At 41.3% G+C, this 17,237-nt stretch overlaps 1 long non-coding RNA gene across 5 annotated transcripts in view; it reads left to right on the top strand.

The window, feature by feature from the left end:
* Positions 1–557: 557 nt before the first annotated feature.
* LOC122219306 overlaps positions 558–17,237 on the top strand; it is a 39,611-nt gene continuing 22,931 nt past the window's right edge. For 3 of the 5 annotated variants that reach the window (XR_006202332.1, XR_006202334.1, XR_006202331.1), the window contains exons 1-4: positions 558–596; positions 1,664–2,066; positions 13,619–14,536; positions 16,684–16,840. This is a non-coding gene — a long non-coding RNA (uncharacterized LOC122219306). Of the gene's footprint in view, positions 597–1,663; positions 2,067–6,483; positions 6,527–13,618; positions 14,537–16,683; positions 16,841–17,237 lie in introns of those variants that run through there. The other 2 variants (XR_006202330.1, XR_006202333.1) reach the window with 2 other exon arrangements.

Here is a 17,237-nt window from a genome sequence, read left to right as displayed (position 1 = left end):
GCTGCTGCATGTTCAGACTTACTGGCCTCCCGCCTTTCTCGGAACACAGCCAAAATTCCTTCTTCCGGTTCTCTGGTCCGGTGCTCACACCAGAAGGAGTCCAGTGCAGTAAATGCGGCTGATTAGATGTCTGACTTTGGAGTCCAGTCTCTGTTTGGCTCTACATGCGCTTGAATCCTACTCTCAGCTACTTTTGGTGTGACTTTGGAGAGTTGCTCAAACTCTATGTGCCACAGGCTCTTTCTCTGCAAAATAGAGATGGTAGTTCACAGAGCTGCTGTGAGGGTTAAGTAAGATAATACATATTATACCCACTTCACAGAGATGCTGGGAAGATTAAATAAGATAGTACATATAAAACTTCTGGAACGGTGAGTGTTGGGAGGCCAAAGGGTGTAGTATAATTACTTCCATCTGAAATGAGAATCTTTTTTTTTTTTTTTTTTAAGTAGGCTTTATACCCAGCACAGAGCCCAGTTCAGGGCTTGAACTCAAGACCCTGAGATTATGACCTGAGCTGAAATCAAGAGTCGGAAGTTTAACTGAAAGAGCCACCCATGTGCCCCTGAAATGAGAATCTTAAGCAACAGGATGTTGTAAGTATGTTCCTGGAGCAACCCAGGTTTAACCTCAGGAAGAACTAGGGGGTCCCCTCTAAAACTGACTTTGCACAGTATAAATATATTGAGTTAAAATGTGGCATCTGGAAATCTCAAGGCTTTAAGAATATTAGAGTGCTTGCAAAGAGGCCTCCAAACAAAAGTCCTTGAAAATATGAGGTTTCCATTGGTAAAGATGCAAAGCATTTGTCTGAATCTTTCATACGAAGGATGCCTTTGCATCAGGACCAGAATAAATGACTATCTTAAAAAGCTAGAAAAAGCTATCTAAAAAAGCTTAGAAAAAGTTAAAAGTTATCTCTTTTAACCACGGGGATTTCATTTGCTTACATCACCAAAATGCCACCATCTCACCAAGTAAAAGTATTCATGTAATCAATATTTTCAATAATAGCTTTTAGCACCCAGACTATATTCAAACTTCCTGATTTTCTCAAAGATGTCTTTTTACAATTAAGTTGTCTCAATCCCGATGCAAATAAGGGCCACACTATTAAGGAAAAAAATCCCAAACTTGGAAATGGGCAAAATGAAGACTGTGTATGCTTTCTGAGCAACACTGGAGCATTTTCCAACAGGCCCACAAAGCAACGATCTAATTCTCTAGCACAGCCCTGTTGGACTTACCATGGCAGGATTTTTGGAGGACTCTCTATGGGCAGATGTTAGCTTATGGAAAGTGACGTAGATGCAAGTGATTCTTGGTCAGAAGCAATGCCAATGAATATTGTTCAGTAGAGATATAAAATACGTGCACTCAATGTGCACGTGTGCTCTGATTTTTGAAATGTCTTTGGAATAGTTCTTTTTTTACTGGTCCCCATGTCAATATAACTTTGATACATGCTCAGTTTATATTTGTATAGGACCATTGTTTTTAACTTTTTGAAAATTATCCTTTGACAATATATGGCATTTTATTATTATGTCTTTTAATGTTCTTTTTATCTATAACAATCCTTTAGTTTCACACTATTAATTTGTTGGAGAAACCAGTTTATTTATTCTGTGTTTGAAGGAAGAAAATGATTTTTGCTTCCTAGTTCTGGTGTGCTCCATGCCAGGCTCCTGCAGCTGGCACCTCCCAAAGCACCAGAAACTTCCCTAACATCCAGTGTCTGCAATGCATGATGGTCAGCAAGACACAGCCACCAGCAGCTTCTTGGCACCCCGCTTGGGTGGCTTTATATTGGAGTGTTCCTGGTGTGAACGGCTTTCTCCTGCACCCAAGACGGTGGATTTCTGGGAAGTTCCAGCAACTTCTCCTGCAGCAGAACCTCTGTGACTATTGTGCCGTCCTGGGAAACACCACACAGACAAGCCTGGAGCCATCTTGGGAGACACCACCACAGACAAGGCTGGATCCCATCCCCTCTGTTTTCTGAGATTCTGCATCCACAAATATCCCATCTCCTGCTCCAGCATTTTCTACCTTTTCACTAACTCGTGAGCGTAAACATATAATATCTCCTGTTAAGAGAAACATTCCTTGATATCTAAGTTTTTCAATCATTTTTCCTCAGCCAGCCCTTCTCTCATGTCTGTTCCTTATAACTTGAAAATCTTGTCTGTACCTGCTCTCTGCATTTCCTTTCCTCTCAGTCTGTTAAAAACTGTGAAATATACCATGTGTTCAAGAGTATACATAATACGTTATATGTTTTAAAGCGTTAATGGTAAGGTAATAAAGTAGGCTCTGGCATTCATCTCTCATTTAAGAAGTCAGACATTCCCAGTACCTTTCACTGTGTGTCCCTAAGCAGTATTTCACTCGTGGTCTCCCCCAGACATAAGGATCAATCTGCACTTGTGTGATCATCATTCCTTGGTTTTTCTTTATGCTTCTTTTTTATACATGTTTGTAACTCTAAATAGTACCTTGTCTGGTTTTGCCTGTTTTTGAAGTTTCTGTACCTGGAAATCCCCCTGCACGTGTTCTTCTGTGACTTGTCTTTGTTTTTGAGATTCACCATCTTGATGCATTTAGGTTTGATGCCTTAATTTTCATTGCTGTGTAGTATTTCAGATATGAACAATTTGCATTTTTTTCTTCTTCATTCTACTGTTCCTGGAATTTGGTCTGTCCCCATCTTTTTGCTATTATGGTCAACACTGCTATAAACATTATCCCACATGTATCCTGGCACATGTACCCATGTGTCCATCAGTTTTGGACCTCTCCCCCATTCATGTATTCACACAATGGAATCCTATTCAATGAAAAACTAATCTCAGCGCAGTTCTCTGTGTACTTTTGGTAAGATCTCCAAGTACATTCCTAAGTGAAAGCAGCAAGATGAGGAACAGTGTATGATAGGCTACCTTTGTATTAAAAAAGAGGATGGAACAAAGACTCTATTGATATTCTCATAAACTAGAAGATACGCAAGAAACTAAAGAAAGATGCTATGTGTCTGAGGACGAGAAGTGAACTGCACAAATGGTGGACAGGAGCAGGGGCAGGACACTTTCCTGTCCCTACTGAGGCAGTGAGTGTTCCTTACAGCAAATGAATAAGTAGGGGAGTGTCAGCAAAGTATGGAAGCCGCACTGTGCCACACGCAAGCGTCCCAGCTCAGCAAAGTACCAAACACAGCTGAACAGAGCCGGCCACGGAAGAACAGGGCTGTGTGTGATGCTGTTCACCCCTCCTCCATCCTCCTCCCTCTTTTTGGACACAGCCCCTGTTTAAAAGTTTTTAAATGTTTATTTAGTTTTGAGAGAGAGAGACAGGCACAGAGCATGAGCAGAGGAGGGGCAGGGAGAAAGGAGACAGAATCTGAAGCAGGCTCCAGGCTCTGAGCTGTCAGCACAGAGCCTGACGTGGGGCTCCAACTCATGAACTGTGAGATCATGACCCGAGCTGAAGTCAGACGCTTAGCCGACTGAGCCACCCAGGAGCCCTGATACATCCTCCATTTTGAAATGCTTACTACGTACCCCCCCTAATCATCATGCACCTTTTTTGGGAATGAGAGTATTAATATGCTGCTGCAGACCCTTCCTGCATGAGAGCAGCCACAACTCACTCTGTGTGGGCCCCCAAAAGTGCAGCAGGAAGTCTTCATTAGGCTGCCCCCCAGGAGCTCTGCCTGCTGTCTTCCACGGGAAATGTGCACAGGACGTGTGTCCACTGGAAGAAGTGACCGCTGCTGGGCAGACTGCACTTCTGGGGTAAGGTTGTGTTTGGAGCTCTCTAAGCTGCTTCTTAAGGAAAGAAGGTAGCAGGACAGCAAAATGAACCCAGATGTCTTTTTTAAGCCAAACAGAAACAAGCACAAGGTGGTGAGCCAGAGCCTACCATCACTGGCAAAACCTCAACTGCGTATCCCAGAGCTGTTTTTTTTTTTAAATTTTTAACGTTTTATTTATTTTTGAGACAGAGACAGAGCATAAACGGGGGAGGGTCGGAGAGAGAGGGAGACACAGAATCCGAAACAGGCTCCAGGCTCTGAGCAGTCAGCACAGAGCCCGACGCGGGGCTTGAACTCACAGACCGCGAGATCGTGACCTGAGCCGAAGTCGGCCGCTCAACCGACGGAGCCACCCAGGTGCCCCAAAGAGCTGTGTTTTAAAAGGAGGCTTCACACCGGGGACAGAGCCTGGCTCGGAGCCCACCTCATCACCCTGAGATAACACCTGAGCTGAGGCAAGAGTCACTTAACCCATTGAACCACCCAGATGCCCCTGTCCTGAAACACAAGTGGTGATGTCCCTCTGCCTGTCTCCATGAACCAGCAGCTTCCTTCTTCCCTCATACTCTCAAGAGATCTTTAGTTTTGCCTTTTATATCAGTAAAGCCCTTTATTTCATGTTATAATCTTTATCTATTAGGAGTTTAACACGTCTTTCCCAAACTGTGCTGGGAATTGTTATCATTTTGTTGGTATTGTGGTCACAGAGGTGTGTAGATTTTGAGTTGGCTGCCAAAACACTATTTTCCACTATAAACCCTATTATTTCTGGGGACGTTTTGCAACTTGTGAATTTCTTTCCCCCAGGGATACATACATAACATTAGGGCAGAAGTATCTGTAAAACTTTTTACTGTTTGTAGAATCATGTGACTACCTTGCTACTAAAATTTTTTAAGACAAATTTTAATAAAATCTCCTGAAGTGGGGGGCACCTGGGTGACTCAGTCGGTTAGGCGTCCGACTTCAGCTCAGGTCACGATCTCACAGTTTGTGAGTTTGAGCCCCGCGTCAGGCTCTGTGCTGACAGCTCAGAGCCTGGAGCCTACTTCAGATTCTGTGTCTCCTTCTCTCTCTGACCCTCCCCCACTCACACTCTGTCTCTCTCTGTCTCTCTCTCAAGAATAAATAAACATTAAAAATTTTTTTTTTTTTTAAATCTCCTGAAGGATACAGGGACCCCAATGGCAGCCTTGTTTTACAGCAGCTTGGGCACCTCCAAAGCTTTTTGTCACCAGGGTCCTGTTCAAATGTTGCTTGCTAGGAATTTGGTGCAGATTCATGGGATGTTTTACCTCTAATATCCAAAGAGGTTAGTCAGGTTAATCAGGAGGGTGGGGGCACTTTTCCTTTCTGATTGGAGGCTATAAGACTAACCATCTAGCCTGTCTACATTGTTCAACATCTCTGTGGGCTCTATCTGCATGGTTCCTAAGAAGGACACAGGGCCCTGGATATCATCCTCCCTCAAGGACTACCCAGCTTTAAACAGGTATGCAATGAGATCTTAGTGGGTTCTTCACGGGGGCTACTTCATGATCGTATCAGTAGCTCACATTGTGCTGAGGTTTATTTAATCCACTCTTGGCATATTACAGACTACCTTGAAACCCTGAGGAAGTAGGGCAAGAGGACATTGCATGACTAGTAACTAAAGGAGCGCTAAGCCTGATGAGTAGTCTGTAGAAAAGCAGGTGTTAGGAACGTCCAAGGTTGCATCCCAAGTGTCAGAAAGGCAGCACCCACAGCAATGATATGAGGATCTGCAGGAATAAAGTTGTCCTCTGCTTGTGTGAGCTTCTCAGTCTGCTTTCCCTGGCCAGATGGGGTGGGGGCTGGGTTGTATAGTATCTCATCCACTCTAATTGAATGAAAAGGAGAATTCCCTTTTCACCTTTGGGTTCACAAATCAGTTTCTTTGTTTAAGTTTTTCTTTAAATTCTAGTTAGTTAACTTATAGTATAGTATTGGTTTCAAGAGTAGAGCCCAGGGGTTCATCACTTACATATAACACCTGGTGCTCCTCCCAGTAAGTGCCCTCCTTAATGTCCATCATCCATCTAGCCCATCCCCCACCCACCTCCCTCCATCGTCCCTCAGTTTGTTTTCCATCTTTAAGAATCTCTTATGGTATCTTTCCCTCTCCTTCCCCACCCTTCCCCTATGTTCATCAATTTTGTTTCTTAAATTCCACATAGTAAAATCACATGGTATTTGTCTTTCTATGCCTGACTTATTTCACTTAGCATAATACACTCTAGCTCCATCCATGTCACCGCAAATGGCAAGATTTCATTCTTTTTTATGGCTGAGTATATATGATTCCAGTGTGTGTGTGTGTGTGTGTGTGTGTGTGTGTGTGTGTGTGTACACACACACACACATACACACATACCTTCTTCAGTTGATTCATTAGTCAATGGACATTTGGGCTCTATTCATAACGTGACTATTGTTGGTAGTGCTGCTATAAACATTGGGATGCATGTGCCCCTTCGAAGCAGGATATTTGCATCCCTTGGATAAATATCTAGTAGTGCAATTGCTGGGTTGTGGGGTAGTTCTATTTTTAGTTTTCCGACAAAACTCCATACTGTTTTCCAGAGCAGCCGCACCAGTTTGCATTCCCAACAGTGCAAGAGGTTCCCCTTTCTCTGCATCTTCACCAACATCCGTTGTTTCCTGAGTTGTGAATTTTAGCCATTCTGACAGGTGTGGTGGTATCTCATTGTGGTTTGGATTTTTATTTCCCTGATGATGAGTGATGTTGAGCATCTTTTTATGTGTCTGATTGCCATCTGAATGTCTTCTTTGGAAAAGTGTCTGTTAAAGTCTTTTGCCCATTTCTTAACTGGATTATTTGTTGTTGTTTTTTTTGTTTTTTGTTTTTTTTTGGTTATTAAGTTTAATAAGTTCTTTATAAATTTTGGATACTAACCTTTTATCTGATATGTCATGTGCAAATATCTTCTCCCATCTGTCATTTGTCTTTTAGTTTTGCTGATTGTTTCCTTCTCTGTGCAGAAGTTTTTATCTCGATAGTTCATTTTCGCTTTTGTTTCCCTTGTCTCTGGAGACATGTCTAGTTAGAATTGCTGCGGCCAAGGTCAAAGAGATTTTTGCTTGCTCTCTCTTCTAGGATTTTGATGGCTTCCTGTCTTATGTTTAGGTCTTTCAGCCATTTTGAGTTTATTTTTGTGTATGGTGTAAGAAAGTGGTCCAGGTTCATTCTTCTGCTGTCCAGCTTTCCCAACACCGATTGCTGAAGAGACTGTCTTTATTCCATTGGATATTCTTGATCTAAGTGCCTGTTTTTGTGCCAGTACCATACTATCTTGATGAATACACCTTTGTAATACATCTTGAAGTCTGGAATTGTGATGCTTCCAGCTATGGTTTTCTTTTTCAAGATTGCTTTGGCTATTCGAGGTCTTTTCTGGTTCCATACAAATCTTAGGATTGTTTGTTTTAGCTCTGTGAAGAATGCTGGTTTTATCTTGATAGGAATTGCATTGAATATGTAGATTGCTTTGGGTAGTATAGATATTTTAACAGTATTTGTTCTTCCAATCCATGAGTCTGGAATGCTTTTCCATTTTTTTCTGTTTTCTTCAATTTCTTTCATAAATGCTTTGTAGTTTTGAGAGTACAGGTCCTTTACATCTTTGGTTAGGTTTATTCCTAGGTATATTATGTTTTTTGGTGCAATTGTAAATAGATTCGTTCCTTGATTTCTCTTTCTGCTGCTTCATTATTGGTGTATAAAAATGCAACAGATTTCTGTATGTTGATTTTGTATCCTGTGACTTTACTGAATTCATGTATCAATTCTAGCAATTTTTTGATGGAGTCTTTTGGGTTTTCTACATAGAGTATCATGTCATCTGCAAATAGTGAATGTTTAACTTCTTCCTTGCTGGTTTGGATGCCTTTTATTTGTTTTTGTTGTCTGATTGCTGAGGCTAGACTTCCAACGCTATGTTGAACAACAGTAGTGAGAGTGGACATCCCTGTTGTGTTCCTGACCTTAGGGGGAAAGCTCTCAGTTTTTCCCCATTGAGGATGATATTAGCTGTGGGGTTTTTGTATATGGCTTTTATGATGTTGAGGCATGTTCCCTCCAATCCTCAAAGGTTTTTATTATGAATAGATGGTGTACTTTGTCAAATGCTTCTTCTGCATCTATTGAAAGGATCATGTAGTTCTTATACTTTCTTTTATTAATGTAGTGTATCACGTTGATTGATTGTGAATATTGAATCACTCTTGCAGCTCAGGGATAAATCCCACTTGATCATGGTGAATGATATTTTTAATGTACTGTTGGATTCAGTATGTTAGTATTTTATTGAGAATCTTTGCATCCATGTTCATCAGGGATATTGGCTTATAGTTATCTTTTTTAGTGGAGACTCTGTCTGGTTTTGGTATCAGGATAATGCTGACCTCAGAGAATGAAATTGGAAGTTTTCCTTCTTTTTCTATATTATGGAACAATTTGAGAAGAATAGGTATTAACTCTTCTTTAAGTGTTTGGTCGAATTCCCCTGTGAAGCTATGTGGTCCTGGACTTTGTTGGGAGATACTTGATGACTGATTAAATTTCTTTGCTGGTTATTGGTCTGTTCAAGTTTTCTGTTTCTCCCTGTTTCACTTTTGGTAGTTTATATGTTTCTAGGAATTTATCCGTTTCTTCCAGGTTGCCCAATTTGTTGGCATATAGTTTTTCATAATATTCTCTTATAATTGTTTGTATGTCTGTGATGTTGGTTGTGATCTCTCCTCTCTCACTTGTGATTTTACTTATTTGGGTCCTTTCTCTTTTCTTTTTGATAAGTCTGGTTAGGGGTGTATCAATTGCATTAATTCTTTCAAAAAAAAAATAGCTCCTGGTTTCATTGACCTATTCTACTGTTGTTTTTGTTTCTATATTGTTTATTTCTTCTCAAATCTTTATTATCCCCCTTCTGCTGACTTTAGGCGTTGTTTTTTCTTTTTCTAGCTACTTTAGGTGTAAGGTTAGGTTGTGTATTTGGGACCTTTCTTACTGCTTAAGATAGGCCTGAATTGCAATGTACTTTCCTCTGAGACGGCCTTTGCTGCATCCCAAAGGTTTTGGGCTTTTGTGTTTTCATTTTAATTTACATCCATGCATTTTTAAATTTCTTAATTTCCTGGTTAACCCATTCATTATTTAGTAGGATGTTCTTTAACCTACATATATTTGTGGTCTTTCCAGATTATTTCTTGTGGTTGATTTCAAGTTTCACAGCACTGTAGTCAGAAAATATGCATGGTATGACCTCAATCTTTTTTACTTGTTGAGGGCTGTTTTGTGTCCCAGTATGTGATCTATTCTGGAGAATGTCCCATGTGCACTCGAGAAGAATGTAAATTTTGCTGCTTTAGGATGAAATGTTCTGCATATATCTATTAAGTCCATTTAGTCCCATGTGTCACTCAAAACCATTGTTTCCTTACTGATTTTCCTTTTAGATGATCTGTCCACTGCTGTCAGTGGGGTGTTAAAGTCTCCTAGTATTATTGTACATTGTATATTGTATATTGTAATATATATATATATATATATATATATATATATATATATATATATATATATATATATGGATTTTTCCAAGTTGGGGGCATAAATATTTACAATTGTTAGATCTTCTTGATGGATAGATCCGTTTATGATTGTATAGTGTCCTTCTTGGGAAGGATACTTCTTTGTCTCTTTTTATGGTATTTGTTTTATTTTTATTTTTTAATATGAAATTTATTGTCAAATTGGTTTCCATACAACACCCAGTGCTTATCCCAACAGGTGCCCTCCTCAATGCCCATCACCCACTTTCCCCCCCTCCCACCCCTCATCAACCCTCAGTTTCTTCTCAGTTTTTAAGTGTCTCTTATGGTTTGGCTCTCTCCCTCTCTAACTTTTTTTCCCCTTCCCCTCCCCTGTGGTCTCCTGTTAAGTTTCTCAGGATCCACATAAGAGTGAAAACATATGGTATCTGTCTTTCTCTCTATGACTTATTTCACTTAGCATAACACTCTCCAGTTCCATTCACGTTGCTACAAAAGGCCATATTTCATACTTTCTCATTGCCATGTAGTATTCCATTGTGTATATAAACCACAATTTCTTTATCCATTCATCAGTTGATGGACATTTAGGCTCTTTCCACAATTTGGCTATTGTTGAAAGTGCTGCTATAAACATTGGGGTACAGGTGCCCCTATGCATCAACACTCCTGTATCCCTTGGGTAAATTCCTAGCAGTGCTATTGCTGGGTCATAGGGTAGATCTATTTTTAATTTTTTGACGACTTCCACACTGTTTTCCAGAGTGGCTGCACCAGTTTGCATTCCCACCAACAGTGCAAGAGGGTTCCCGTTTCTCCACATCCTCTCCAGCATCTATATTCTCCTGATTTGTTCATTTTAGCCACTCTGGCATGAGATGGTAGCTCAGTGTAGATTTGATTAGTATTTCCCTGATGAGGAGTGACATTGAGCATTGTTTCATATGCCTGTTGGCCATCTGAATGTCTTCTTTGGAAAAGTATTCATGTTTTCTGCCCATTTCTTCACTGGATTATTTGTTTTTGGGTGTGGAGTTTGGTGAGTTCTTTATAGATTTTTGATACTAGCCCTTTGTCTGATATGTCATTTGCAAATATCTTTTCCCATTCCATTGGTTGCCTTTTAGTTTTGTTGATTGTTTCCTTTGCAGTGCAGAAACTTTTTATCTTCATGAGGTCCCAATGGTTCATTTTTGCTTTTAATTCCCTTGCCTTTGGAGATGTGTCAAGTAAGAAATTGCTGCAGCTGAGGTCAGAGAGGTTTTTTCCTGCTTTCTCCTCTAGGGTTTTGATGGTTTCCTGTCTCACATTCAGGTCCTTTATCCATTTCGAGTTTATTTTTGTGAATGGTGTAAGAAAATGATCTAGCTTCATTCTTCTGCATGTTGCTGTCCAGTTCTCCCAGTACCATTTGTTAAAGAGACTGTCTTTTTTTCCATTGGATATTCTTTCCTGCTTTGTCAAAGATTAGTTGGCCATACTTTTGTGGGTCTAGTTCTGGGGTTTCTATTCTATTCCAATTGGTCTATGTGTGTGTTTTTGTGCCAATACCATGCTGTCTTGATGATTACAGCTTTGTAGTCGAGGCTGAAGTCTGGGATTGTGATGCCTCCTGCTTTGGTCTTCTTCTTCAAAATTACTTTGGCTACTCGGGGCCTTTTGTGGTTCCATACAAATTTTAGGATTGCTTATTCTAGCTTCAAGAAGAATGCTAGTACAGTTTTGATTGGGATTGCATTGAATGTGTAGATAGTTTTGGGTAGTATTGACATTTTAACAATATTTATTCTTCCGATCCATGAGCATGGAATGTTTTTCCATTTCTGGTATTTGTTTTAAAATTCATTTTGTGCGATATAAGTATTGCTACTCCAGCTTTCTTTTGACTTAATTTGCATGACGTATTTCTCCACCTTCTCACTTTCAGTCTGCAGGTGTCTTTAGGTCTAAACTGAGTCTGTTGTAGGCAGCATATAGATGGATCTTGATTTTTTATCCACTCTGTCACCTATGTCTTTTTTTAAATTTAAATTTAAATTCCAGTTAGTTAATATGCAATGTAATATTAGTTTTACGTGTACAATTTAGTGATTCATCACCTAAATACAACATCCGTGTCCTCCTTAATACCCTTATCATAACACGTGTCCTCCTTAATACGCTTCACCTCTGTTTTTTGATTGGAGTGTTTAGTGCATTTACATTCAAAGCAATTATTGATAGATATGTATTTATTGCCATTTTATTATTACTTTTGTTTTCGCTTCTGAATTTTTCTCTGATTCTTTCTTTCTTTTATGTTTTGCTTTCTTTAGTGATGTATTTGGATTTCTTTCTCTTCATTTTTTGCATGTTTATTAGTGGTTTTTGATTTGTAGTTACCATTAGGTTTGTATATAACATCTGCATATAGCAGTCTATATTACATTGATGATTGTTTAAGTTCGAATCCATTCTTTATTCCTCTCCTCCCCAGGTTTTAGGTATGTGGTGTCATACTTTACATTCTCTTATTTTGTGTTTCTTGGCTGATTTTTTAAATAGAAATATTCATTTTACTGCTTTTGTGTTTCCTACTGTTGTGTTATGACTTTTGGTTTTTCCACTCAAAGAGTCCATCTTCAAATTTCTTGCATACTGGTTTAGTGGTCACTAAATTAGTGGGTTTTGTTTGGTAAACTCTTGATCTCTCCCATTCTGAATGACAGACTTGTTGGACAAAAGATTCTTGGTTACAGTTTTTTCCCATTCAGCACGTTGAATACATCCTGCTATTCCCTTCTGGCCTGCCAAGTTTCTGTGTAGAGATCTGCTGCTAACCTGATGTTTTCTTTTGTAAGTTAGGGACTTCTTTTGTCTTGCTGCTTTTAGGACTTTTTTATCACTATATTTTGCCATTTTAAGCAAAATATGTTTTGCTGTGGGTCTGCTTTTGTTGGTTTTGATGGACATTCGATATGCCTCCTGGATCTGATGTCTGTTTCCTTCTCCAGATTAAAGAAGTTTTTAGCTATTATTTCCTGAAATAAATATTCTGCCCATCCCCCCTTCTCTCTCTTCTTCTTCTGGGACTCCTATGGTATGAATGTTATTATATTGGATTGAGTCACTGAGGTCCCTAAATCTATTCACGTTTTGCATAATTATTTTTTTCCTCTCTTTTCCTCAGCTTGATTACTTTTCATTACTCTGTCTCCTAGGTCATTAAGTCATTCCTTTTCTTCTTCTTTGCTGCTGTTCATTCCATCAGGTGTGTTTCTCATTTTGTTTATTGAGCCCTTTATCTCTGCTATGTTGGTCCTTATCTCTGTGTTAAGGGACTCACTCATATTCTTCACTCTTTTCTCAAGCCCAGTGAGTATCCTTATGATCATTGCTTTACATTTTCTATCAAGCAGGTTTCTTAGATCTGTTTTGCCTAGATCTCTGGCTGTGGCTTGTTCCTTTCTTTCATTTGGGGTAAATTTCTCCCTCACCCTGTGTGGTTTGCCTCTCTCTGTCTGTTCATGTGTATGAACTCACTAAGCTGTGTCTCCTGCTTTTGGAAGTAGTGACTCAGTGAGGAAGAGGTCCTGGAGTGCCTGCAGTGCAGTGTCTCTGTTCACCATGACCTGGAGAGCTTTGGTCTCTATCCCATGGTGTTGCTCCTGCCCCGCTGTTACCCCAAGAGTAACACACTTTTCCTTTCTGCCTATTGTGGGCTGTGCTTCCTGTCTGTGGTGTGAGCGGGACCCAGGCAGGCCAGCCCTGAGGGGATGTGCTCACTAGAGATCTTATATTGGGCCACGAATCCTATGCTGGATCCCCTGAAGTGCTGGGTGGCTGGAGGCTGCACACCAGGGTGGCTGGGGGCAGGCAGCTGGGCACAGTGTGGTGGCTGAGAGTGGCCCTCCACTCAGCTGTGTTTCTGACATCTGGGCCTTACACTTGATGGTGCCTGGGGGTGCATGACTGAATGTGGCTCTGGGGCTGGGTGGGCTGCATGCACTGCTTTAGCAACATTTTCCCATAGCCCTGGACAAAGGTGAATAGTGTCTGTGCATCCCTGCCTCCCCCAGGTAGTCCTGTGTTAATGGGGGGGGGGCGGTGGGAAGGGAGAGGAAAATGGCACCTGCCAGCTTCCTTGATTTTAGAGAAATCAGTACTAGCAGATATGTCTCTTGTTTGCCCCTGACATTGTGTAAACTGCTCTTTGCATATTGTCTCTCTGTGCAGGCTGCTGTCTCTTCTAGGGCGATGACCCAGCTATCACTCACCCTCCAGGCTTGCCTGGTGATGAGTCAGCTGACTTTTAAAGCTCCAGGATCCAAGTCCCACTGGCTTTAAAAACTCAGCCTGTCTGGTTTTTAAAGCCAAACATTATGGGGACTAGTTTTCCCCATATGAGCTTCCTCCCGCAAGGACCAGTTTCTCTGCCCTCCTCGTGTGCACAAGGCCCTCCATCTGCCTCCATCTCCGACCTTCCAAAACCTTCAGGTGCAGCTTCTTCTCTAATTTAGTTGTGGACTTTGTTCTCTCAGTGTTTGCATTGTGCTCTGATTTATTGACTTGGGTGTGCATGATACCTGGCTGTAAACGTGGGATGGGGTTACCTCAGGGTCCTCCTACTCTGCCATCTTCCCAAGCTCCCCAGAGTGGACTTGGGATCCAGGGTGGTCATATCCAGAGACCACTCATACCAGCTTTCATGATTTAGATTATGACAGTTGGGTCTTTGGAGCTGATGATATAGAGATGAGATTTTGAACTTGAGTTGATGATGTAAGGGCTTGAGACTTTTAGGAATGTTAGGATGGGGTGAATATATTTTGCATATGGAGTGGACATAAATTTTGGGGAGCCAGAGGGTAGAGTGTGGTAGGTTGAATAATGGGCTTCAAAGGTATCAATGTCCTAATCCCCAGAACCCGTGACTGTTCTCTTTGATGACAAAAAGGACTTTGTGGATGTGATTAAGTCAATGATCTGAAGATGAGGAGAATGGCCTGGATTGTCCAGGTGGGCCCTGGATGCAACCACAAGCATCATTGTACGAAGAATGAAATTTGACTGAGGAAGAGAAGACTTGAGTGGTGTGAGCATGGGAGGAGCCATAAGCTGAGGGACACAGGTAGCCCTTGGACTCTGAAAAAGGTAAAGAAATGGATGCTCCCCCTCAGAATCTCTGGAAGGAAGCAGCTCTACTGACATCTTGCTGTCAGTCCTATAAGACTCATTGTTATGACTTTAAAGTTAACTGCAACACAGAATGGATGTTCATTACACACATCCAGGGATGCAGATGTATGAAATGTGCATCCCTAAAGCACATTTCATGGGAAATATTAGCCAAGGATACATACAGTAAATTCATAACAGATGTGTAGCTCCCTGTAAGTTGCATTCTGACCCTGTCACATATGTGTCATCAAAGATATTAGTGACTATTCAGATAAGCTCTCAACATCAAGATGGTGATGTTAGAGAATCTAGTATAAATGGAATTTCACAGATTCTAAATTAGGAATGATTTTTTTTAAAATTTATAATGTTTCTGTTTTTCTTTTTTGGAGAGAGCCTGAGGGAGGGATGGGGGAGAGAGCAGGAGACACCGAATCTGGGGCAAGCTCCAGGCTCTGAGCTGTCAGGACAGAACCTGACGCAGGGCTCAATCTCATGGGCTGCAAGATCATGACCTGATGGGAAGTCGGACGCTTAACTGACTAAGCAACCCAAGCGCCCCAGGAATGATAGTTTATTGGCAAAAAAAAGATAAATTAAGGATAGCGTAGAGGATGTCAACTTTTCATTGAAATATTCTTCACACATTTGTTGTATTAGTTTTAGGCATACTTTGTAGTCATTCCATATGTCTATAAATTATGTTTTACTTCAGCACAAGTGTAGCTATCCTGTGAAAGCATGCAACAATATTATTACAGAATTGACTCTATTCCATTGGCTGTCTCTTGTATCCCTAGGACTCATTCGTTCCATAGCTGGAAGCAGTTGTCTCTCTCTCAAAGGTGTCAATTCTTTTTTTTTTTTTCAATATATGAAATTTATTGTCAAATTGGTTTCCATACAACACCCAGTGCTCATCCCAAAAGGTGCCCTCCTCAATACCCATCACCCACCCTCCCCTCCCTCCCACCCCCCATCAACCCTTAGTTTGTTCTCAGTTGTTTTTTTTTTTTTTTTTTTTTTTTAATATATGAAATTTACTGTCAAATTGGTTTCCATACAACACCCAGTGCTCATCCCAAAAGGTGCCCTCCTCAATACCCATCACCCACCCTGCCCTCCCTCCCACCCCCCATCAACCCTCAGTTTGTTCTCAGTTTTTAACAGTCTCTTATGCTTTGGCTCTCTCCCACTCTAACCTCTTTTTTTTTTTTTTTTTTTTTCCTTCCCCTCCCCCATGGGTTTCTGTTATGTTTCTCAGGATCCACATAAGAGTGAAACCATATGGTATCTGTCTTTCTCTGTATGGCTTATTTCACTCAAAGGTGTCAATTCTTTATCTAACCTAAATACTCTGGTGGTAAACACAATTACTTGCTCAGCATGTGTAAGTTGGCAGTCTATTTTTCTGTGGACATTGTTTAAAACATTACAAATGATGTCATTATGTTAATAAATTCTGTTTCATTCTTCACTCAAAAAAAAGGAGAAGGAAAAGATTTCTTTGTGTCCCAGGCCCTGTCACTAAGACCCTTCCCATTGTGGAGAACAGGCGGAGTTGCCCAGAGCACCTTCAGTCCCTCAGCTGAGCGGCCAGGGCCTTCAACATTGCACGAATTCCCATGGTATCCAGCAGAGAGAGCTCAAGCACCACAGACCCGGAGGGGCGGGCTCCTCTGCCTAGGCAGTGATGGCCAGCAGAGGGCGCACCATCGGCTTTTCTGACCCAGGGCACTTCAGAGCAGGAAGGGCTGCTGTTGCTCCCAGAGGACACAGGACCTCTACCGCTGTCTCAGGACAGAGAGCAGAGCTGCGTTTCCAGCGGCTTCTGCCGCCGGCCCCAGGGGAGACCTTGGGAGCTTTGCAGCAACTTGGCATCTCCTGAGTCGCCAGAGAGAAGCTACCTTGTACTGACTGCTGAGGAGGGGGCGCTGGGTGGCTTCCCTGGGCATGATGGTTGCTAAACAGCACAGGCCCTTGCATTTTCTCGGTTGTTCCCGTGTTTCATTCCTCAACTTCCTGGACAGTATTTGAACAAGTCGTATTTTACTAAAGGACTTGTGGATTGCAGGGTTCCACGACATCACCTCATAGATACAGTCGATGGTTTGTTCCAGATTCAGGCTTGTTTCCGGGAAGAAACCCTGACAGAAATTCAGAAGAACGGGAGCTGCACTCCATTAGGACTTGAATACACGAAATGTTTGTCTCAGGACCTTCTAGAAGAATGAGCTGTGACCCACTTTCCGAGTCCTGCTGGAACCAGTGACCGAGGTAAGGGCACAAACTGTCCCCCACAACATACATGCTTTTTAAAAAAATTTATGGTTATTTTTCCAACCTAATGAAGTGATTGAAAACTACAGAAAACCCCGTAGGTAGGTGTCTTAACCTTCTGATATCTATTACTTTAAATTGCACTTAGTAAACATACAGTGTAATATTAGTTTCAGGTGTACAATGTAGAGCAACACTTCCATGCGTCACCTGGTGCTCATCCCAGGTGCACTTCGTAATCCCCAGAAGCTGTTTCATCCATTCCCCCACCTCATTGTGGAACCCCTCAGTTTGTTTTCTAGTTAAGAGTGTTTGTCACTGTCTCCTCCCCCCCCCCCCCTTTGTTTTGTTTTATTTCCATGTGTTAGTGAAACCATCTGGTATTTGTGTTTCT

Source organism: Panthera leo, chromosome B2, assembly GCF_018350215.1.
Source record: "Panthera leo isolate Ple1 chromosome B2, P.leo_Ple1_pat1.1, whole genome shotgun sequence".
In the NCBI taxonomy this organism is placed as follows: Eukaryota; Metazoa; Chordata; class Mammalia; order Carnivora; family Felidae; genus Panthera; species Panthera leo.
This window is presented reverse-complemented; position numbering and strand designations above follow the sequence as displayed.